This window comes from Lithobates pipiens, unplaced genomic scaffold (genome assembly GCF_037356315.1).
Source record: "Lithobates pipiens isolate NorthernLeopardFrog02 unplaced genomic scaffold, aLitPip1_a1.2 Scaffold_66, whole genome shotgun sequence".
NCBI lineage: Eukaryota > Metazoa > Chordata > Amphibia > Anura > Ranidae > Lithobates > Lithobates pipiens.
In genome coordinates this window covers 1,983,907-1,992,214 of record NW_027507888.1, presented here as the reverse complement: position 1 = coordinate 1,992,214, position 8,308 = coordinate 1,983,907, and positions in this window count along the sequence as shown.

The window sequence follows — 8,308 nt, the reverse complement described above, 5'->3', positions numbered from 1 at the left end:
AATGAAATTCTGCCGCTCAAGATCCAAAGATGTAGATTCAGTTTGTGAGGAGCTGGGTGCACCAATTTCCCCTGTGAGAAAAGCTGCGGGAACACTGGGATCTTGAACGGCGGGGCATACGCTGAGGAAACGCATATGCGGTCTCGCATCGCCACAGACTCGAGAGGGCATCTACTGTTTCTGCACGGGGATGAGGCAGACGGGATGGAAATCTCGGCAGCTTCGCATTCATTGGAGAAGCAAAGAGATCTATTTCTGGTGGCTTCTGCAGACTCATGATCCAACTGAACTCTGATTGGTGCACTGCCCACTCGTTGCTGTCTGGAAAACAACGTGATGGGCGATCCGCCTGCTGATTCAAACGGCCCGAAAGGTAAACTGCCTTTAAATCCAACAAATTTCTTTCCGCCCATAACATAATGGGCTCTACTTCCTTTAATAATGTGATGCTGTGCTTTCACCCCTGCCGTTATACTCAAAACATATAACCAGTAAAAAAAAAATTAAATCATCGCCTATGGGGATTTTTAAGTAGAGGCGCCATTCCACAAGCGTGTGCAATTTTGAAGAGTGACATGTTAGGTATCTATTTACTCAGCGTAACTTCATCTTTCACATTATGCAAAAATTGGGCTAACTTTACTGTGTTTTTTTTTTTTTTAAGCACAAAACAGTTTTTTTTCCAAAAAAAAAGCATTTGAAAAATTGCTGTGCAAATACCGTGCAAGATAAAAAGTTGCAACGACCACCTTTGTATTCTCCAGGGTGTTTGCTAAAAAAACATATATAATGTTTTGGGATTCTATGTAATTTTCTAGCAAATAAATGATGATTTTTACATGTAGAAGAGAAATATCAGAATTGTCCTGGGTGCTCCAGAACGCCTGATGGCGCTCCCTGCATGTTGGGCCTCTGTATGTGGCCACACTGTGTAAAAGTCTCACACATGTGGTATTGCCATACTCGGGAGTAATAGCAGAATGTGTTTTGGGGTGTAATTTGTGGTATGCATATGCTGTGTTTGAGAAATAAACTGATAATATGACAATTTTGTGAGAAAAAAAAGTAAAAAAAATCTTGATTTTGCAAAGAATTGTGGGAAAAAATGACAACTTAAAAAAACTCATCATGCCTCTTACTACATACCTTGGAAGGTCTTCTTTCTAAAAAGGGGCCATTTGGGGGGTATTTGTACTTTTCTGGCATGTTAGGGTCTCAAGAATTCAAATAGGCCGTCAGTACTTCAGGTGTGATAAATTTTCAGATATTGGCACCATAGCTTGTGGACTCTATAACTTTCACAAAGACCAAATAATATCCACCAATTTGTACTTATTTTTACCAAAGATATGCAGTAGTATAAATTTTGGCCAAAATTTATGAAGAAAAAATTACTAATCTGCTAATTTTTTTTTTTTTTCCATTCAAGAAGAAGTTTATTTGCAAATTAAGATACAAATTACATGGGTAAACAATCGACACTACAAAATCAATACAGATCTTAACAAGGCCAGAATCGTGTCAACACTGTCTTTCAAACAGCAACAGAGGTGTTATATATTAAGAACCAGTTTCCTCCATTATGGGCCCATCAAGGCCCTGGAGGGTAAATCATTGTCTAACACCCCGAGTCTGAGTATATCCATTTGTTCCCAGTAGATGGTAAGAAAACAGATTGGAGAAGAGTAGCAGTCTATAGAAAAAGCAAAATTAAAGGGATAGGTAAAGAAAGAGAAGGAAAGTAAAGAGAGTGCCTATTCCAAAAGGTCCAAGAAAGTAGCACAAGAACTGTCAGTGTGGTACTGAGATGAAAGAGAACACAACCCCTAAGACACGTTTAAAAAAGCTAAAGTATCCCATCCAAGATACAGATCCAGGTCCGACCTCCGATCTCTGGACCTAAATTCCTCCTGGACTCATCTGATCCCTGAAGGTCTGGGAGTACCTAAAAACGAACCACGGAGACCAGGTCTTATGATAGCTATCCACTTGTTCATTGGATTGGGCCACCGTATCCTCCATCTCACATATAAAGGCGACTTTAATCAACCATTCCTTCAGGGTGGGGATTGTTTTAGATTTCCAGTAAAGTGGAATGAGAGAATTGGCTGCATTTAGCATATGCCTGGAGAGTGAGTTCTTGTATTTCCTGAAGGAGGTGTTAGAAATATGTAGCAGACAACACGCGGCATCTATCCTAAGGCTGGTCTCCGTGATCTGAACGATCAAATCCCGTACCCCTGACCAGTATGGTTGCAGTTGCTCACACTGCCACCAAATGTGGAGCAGCGTACCCTCCTCTTTATCACATCTCCAACATCTGTCGGACGAGTGTGGATACCATTTGTGGATCTTCTCTGGAGTAGCGTACCGATGAGTCAACAATTTGTAGGACGTTTCTTGCATTCTCGTGCTCAAAGAACATTTGTGTGAGAGAACGCAAGCCCTGTTCCACTGGTCATCTGAAATCGGTGTTCCCAGAGCCTGAGTCCACCTCTCCCTGAGTCTGTGGTCCTCAAGCGGACCTAGAGTTTATAGCCAGGCATATGAAAGCGCAGTGGTTTTCGGGGTGGGTTCCCCCTTTAAGCACACTGATTCGAATTCTGTTAGGTCTCTTGCAAAGTGTAATCGACGTGTAGCATCGTTGCAATAGCTTCGTAGCTGAAAGTATGTCCACCTTGGCATATGTGGCAATTCACAGTCTAGTTTAAGGTCCGAAAAATCTTTCATCAGTTTGTTGAGGAAACAGTCAACCGCCAGGAGTGGCCTTCTCGGCCTCAGCGGTTTGAGGAAGGGGTTCCCCAATCCCGGGGGAAAGTCAGGGTTGTTTCGAATAGGGGTGAGGGGGCTCAGAGGAGTGGAGAATTCGGGTTGTTTGGCTAGAACATGAAATACGCTGAGGGAAGTACCAATGGTAGGGTGAGAAAGCATGGATATGGGGTATCTAGTTCGTGGGATCCAGGGTGAAAACCTGAGGGGGATTGTGCTCGCCTCTTCCTCTAGGAAAACCAATCTTTAATTTGGGAATGGCAATGCCAGTCGATAATACGTGCAACATGTGTAGCGTAGTAGTAGTATTTGTAGTCAGGGACGCCCAAGCCTCCCCTGTCCTTAGGTTTGGTCAGTAGGGCCTTCTTCAGTCGAGGTGGCTTGTGTGCCCAGATAAAGTTCATCTGGAGGCAATGTAGGGATTTAAAAAAGCTCATAGGTATCCTAATAGGTAAGGTACATAGCAGGTAGAGCACCTTTGGCAGAATGACCATTTTACAGATGGCAGCCCTGCCAAACCACGAAAAGTACCCCGAGCCCCACTTCTGAAGATCCTGTGCTATGCTTTTAAGGAGGGGGGGAAGTTTTGCGCAAAGGTCAGTGAAAGTCTAGGAGTCAGCCAGATCCCCAAATATTTAATAGCTGACGCCGTCCACTTAAAGGGGCTACTGGCTTGGGCCGTTGACAACCGGGCATTGGGAAGTGAAATATTCATGGCCATTGATTTAGAATAGTTTATTTTGAAGTTAGATATATAACCAAAATGAGCGAATTCATTTAAAAGAGAGGGAATAGAAATATGAGGATCTGTCAAAAAGAACAATAGATCGTCGGCATAAGCCGCTACTTTGAAGACCTTCCCATTTAATTGGAAACCCTTGATTGAGGAATCCATGAGGGTGTGTCTTATGAATGGTTCTAGGGCGATGATAAAAAGTAGGGGCGACAATGGACACCCCTGTCTAGTACCGTTTTTAATAAACACTATGTCTGAAAGTGACCCATTTACCTTAAGCCTGGCCGAAGGATTCTGGTACAATGCCGAAATCCATGCCATCATGCCAGGGCCCAAACCAGTGCATTTGCATGTCTCTAACATGTAATCCCAAGCTACTCGATCGAAGGCCTTCTCCGTGTCAGTCGACAGGAGAAAGCCCTCGATCTTTCGCTGGTGTGCTAAATGGATCAAATTCAGGAACTTCGTCACGTTATCTCTTGCCTCCCTACCAGGCATGAATCCGGCCTGAACGGGTCCAATCAGATCATGAAGTAGGGGTCTCAACCTGTTGGCCAGAACTTTTGCTATAAGTTTGACGTCAATATTCAGGAGGGAGATGGGCCTATAGCTGGAGCAGCTGAGCGGATCCTTCCCCTCCTTAGGTAGGATAGTAATAAAAGCAGACAAAAAGTCATTAGAAGTCGAACCCTGAGTTGTCAACGAATTCATAGCGTCTTTGAAAGGGGTAAGTAAAATGTCCATGAATGTCTTATAGTAGATGGCACTAAGCCCGTCAGGCCCAGGACTTTTGCCCGTTTTCAACTCCCTAATAATCTTGATTTCCGCATCATCGAAGGGCCTGTCTAGCTGAATACAGTCCCCCTCATCTAGCTTGGGAAGGTCCGCTGCGTCTAGGTAGGCCTGTATCGCCTGAGCCCGATCACCCTGTATATCTGATGGTTTGTGCATAGTCGGGAGGTTATAGAGGGCCGTGTAATAATTTTGGAAATGTCGGGCAATCTTCTCAGTTTCACTGTCAATTCGTCCACCCATAGCAGTAATGCCCTTAATGTGGTTGTGGGTTGTCCGGGTTTTCAGGGCTCTCGCCAAGATCTTGCCCGTTTTATCCCCGTGCTCATAGTATATTTTCTTCTTAAAAAATAAAAATCTCCTGGTGGTATTATCTAATATCTGTTTTAGAGTTTTCCTGGCTTCAAGTAATGCCCCCGCTGAGTCAACAGCAAGGGAGCGTTTATGTAGCGATTCTAATGATCGAATTTTTGTGGTCAGATCCATAATCATTTTGTCTCTCTCCCTTTTTTTACGGGTGCCCATACGTATCAGCTCACCCCTAATATGACATTTGTGGGTTTCCCAAATCACAAGGGGGCTCATCCCGGGTGTATTATTCAGCTTAAAAAATTCAGTCAAGGAGGAAACTAGATCAGGGAGCAAGGTGGGATCCGTCAGTAGAGATGAGTTTAATCTCCACATATTATGTTTGGTAGGGGTGCTCATCAAGTCCAATGATACGGAGATTGGGGCATGATCTGAAATAGTTTGCAGACCGATGTGAGCAGCGCTCAGCAGTGGTAGGCCCCTCTGTGTGATGAAGATATAATCTATTCGTGAGTGGTGGTTGTGTGGGATAGAGAAGAAGGAATAGTCCCTTCCCTCCGGGTTCAGGTGGCGCCAGGTATCGACCAAGTTCATAGATTGTAAGAGCTTCTTAATGCTTTTAAGGACTTTGTAAGTGATAGTAGTCTTACCATTGGAGGTGTCTTCAGTTGGTATGAGGGGGATGTTAAAATCCCCGCCTAAAATCAATCTACCTGAGCTGAAGCACAGCAGCTCGGTGGTTAGTTTCCGACAAAAAGTAAGCTGGGCTGAATTGGGAAAGTACACGTTAGCTAGTGTCAGGGGGGCCCCCCTGCATGTCCCTTTTAGGAAGAGAAATCTCCCATCTGGGTCAACTAGTTTGTCGGTTACCTCAAAGGCAGCATCCCTGCCTACCAGTATCGAGACCCCTTTTGACTCCCGGGACTGGTAGCGTGATGCGCCTCAGTGAAGTACGAGTCAGTGAGCATTGGTACGTGGCCTGTCTTAAAATGGGTCTCTTGTAGAAATATAAAACTAGGCCTACCTTTTTTAAGTTCTCTCATTAAGGTGGATCTCTTTTCAGGGATGTTAAGCCCCTTAACATTGTGGGAGATCACCGTAGGATTACGACCCAAATCGGAATATGCCATGGTTCAGACTCAGGGAGGTGCGGAGTTCAGTACCTGCAATTATAGTCCTAGCAATACACACAAAAAGGTAGATTTTTAGTTGCAATCAGTAGAGAACAATAAATCTTCACCAACGCGTGCGTCGTGATAAGGCAAAAGAGAGAGCTAAAGAGCAGCAAAGAGAATGAGAGAAATGAGAAAGAAATAAAGAAGGAGTTGTAGGTTACACCCCCTTTAGACGGACTGACCGTCCCGGGGGGTTAATTTTAGTGCACGTGAACAGGTCCTAAAAGAACCCGTCTGGAACACTATTGAGGGGTCCGGGGAGGCTCTCCCCGGAGACAGCAACACTCACCGTGCAAAGCACCTCAGGTTATCTAACCAGGTGCCCGCACCGTGAGAAGAAATAACAAACAGTACCTATCACTAAATCAACAGTGGGTACTCAACTTATTCAAGTAGGAACCGTCGTGCGCGGCCCTAGAAAGCATATGAAAAGTATTAAACGGTCTGTTATAACGACGCACGTTTAAAGCAAACCAATGACTAATAAATAGCAATGAGCATGCTTGACAGATTACGAGCATAATATCTGAGCATATTTAACCTTTTAGGACAGTAGGCACACCACCCGCCAAAATCTGAACAGAGGAAATCAACCCCTTATAAGCAACCCCCACCACCATCATAGAATGACCCACGGGGTACTCTCATCCCACGATCACTTCGGAGTCCATGCCTCTCCCCGGTCCAGACCATACAAACAAAACCACATATGTTCGGGACTCAGGGAATCAGCAATTCTCCAGCAGAGTATTAGTCCCACAATTAACAACTGCCAAAACACTCGAACTATAGCTCCAATGAGTTATGGTCAAAATCCCAAAAGCTGTCTTTGTACACTGTGCTTCCATAAGGCTCCATGTCGGGAGTATGTGAACAAACATGTAGAAGCACTCCACCCCAGACGGCAGTGGAGCAGCGTGGTCGTGGTAAGTAAGCGATGGTCGAGTGGAAAGAGAATTGCGTTAACAAAGCAAAATAGCAAAAAAGACAAAAAAGGAAAAAAAAAAGAAAAGCAAAAAGGGGGATCCCAAAATTGCAGGCGGGTATTGGTGCGTCATATGCTTTAGGCTTCCATCAGGTTCCTAGAAGAGTGTGGACGACTTCGGTGTGTTCCCCTTGGCGGTGTTTCATTGCGTCCCTGTCTCTGCCTCTTGGTGAGATGTTTCTCTGGCGAAGCCATCGGAGAAAAAGGTGGGCTTCTATCCTTAGGTGGCAATGAAAACTCCTGATACCAATCAGGTAAGGTAATCAGCTCGATCTGGAGGGCCGCACAGAACTCTGGAAGGTCCGCAGGCGTGCGTAGAATGTGTTGCTTACCACCGTGGGTAACTAACAGGGCGAAAGGGAAACGCCATGAGTAACGCAGGTCTTTCTCTCTGAGTTGGTCCAGAAGAGGACACAGGGCCCTTCGGTTTTTCAAAGTAATTTGGGATAGATCCTGAAAAAGTTTAATGTTCTCCCCATTGAATACAATCTGATCATTCCTGCGTGCCCTGGACATTATATCCTCTTTAAGAGTAAAGCTCTGTAAGCAGCAAATTATATCCCGGGGAGCTAATGTGTCAGGACCTCTGGCTCTGAGCGCCCTATGCGCCCTCACAAAGTCTATAGCGGTATCTTCTGGCCGTTCAAGAAGGGTGTTGAAAACTCTCTGCAGAACTGGGGTGATTTGGTCTGCCGCGACAGACTCCGGTATGCCTTGCACCCTGATATTATTACGCCTCCCCCTATTGTCTAAATCCTCTAAATGTCTATTCATTTCAATGAAATGGAGGGAGTGTGCGGTGACAGCCTCGTCTAGTCTGCTTATGGACTTGTCCCTCAGTTTCCCTGCAGTCTCCACGACCGCCATTTTCTCCTGCAGAACCAGGAAACTGGTCTTCAGATCCGTAATGGCTGCAGAAAACAAAGCCTTAATGTCAGCCGCAAAGCCTGACATGTCCTCATAGGTGAGTGGGTGAGTAGTGCGAACACTGCGCCTACCGTTGTCCTCCGCGGCTGACTGCGAATCCTCGCTGTAGTCCTCGTCCGCATGGACCGGCGCCATCTTGCCTTCCTCCGATACCTTCAGTGCTGAGGCCTGTGTTTTAAAGATATCCGAGATGTCGCGTCCAGAATTAGCTGCCGCTGAACGGCAGGGACGGGTCTGATGCTGATGCCTATTCTGCTTGCTCATTTTGTTTCGTTCGCCGGTGAAAACAGATGAGCTGGGGCCACTAACCGACATAGCTCTCTTTCTAGGCTGCCATCTCTGTTGCGTGCCAAGCCACGCCCCCCGATCTGCTAAATTTTATAACAGAAACAAATAAAAATTCATTTTTTTACAGAATTTTCTGTATTTTTTCTTTTATAGCACAAAAACTAAAAAACCGAGCGGTGATTAAATACCACCAAAAGAAAGCTCTTATTGTGTGAAAAAAAAGGAAAAAAATTTCATATAGGTCCAGTGTTGCATGACTGAGTACTTGTCATTCAAAATGTGAGAGCACCGAAAGCTGAAAATTGGTCTGGTTATTAAGGGTGTTTA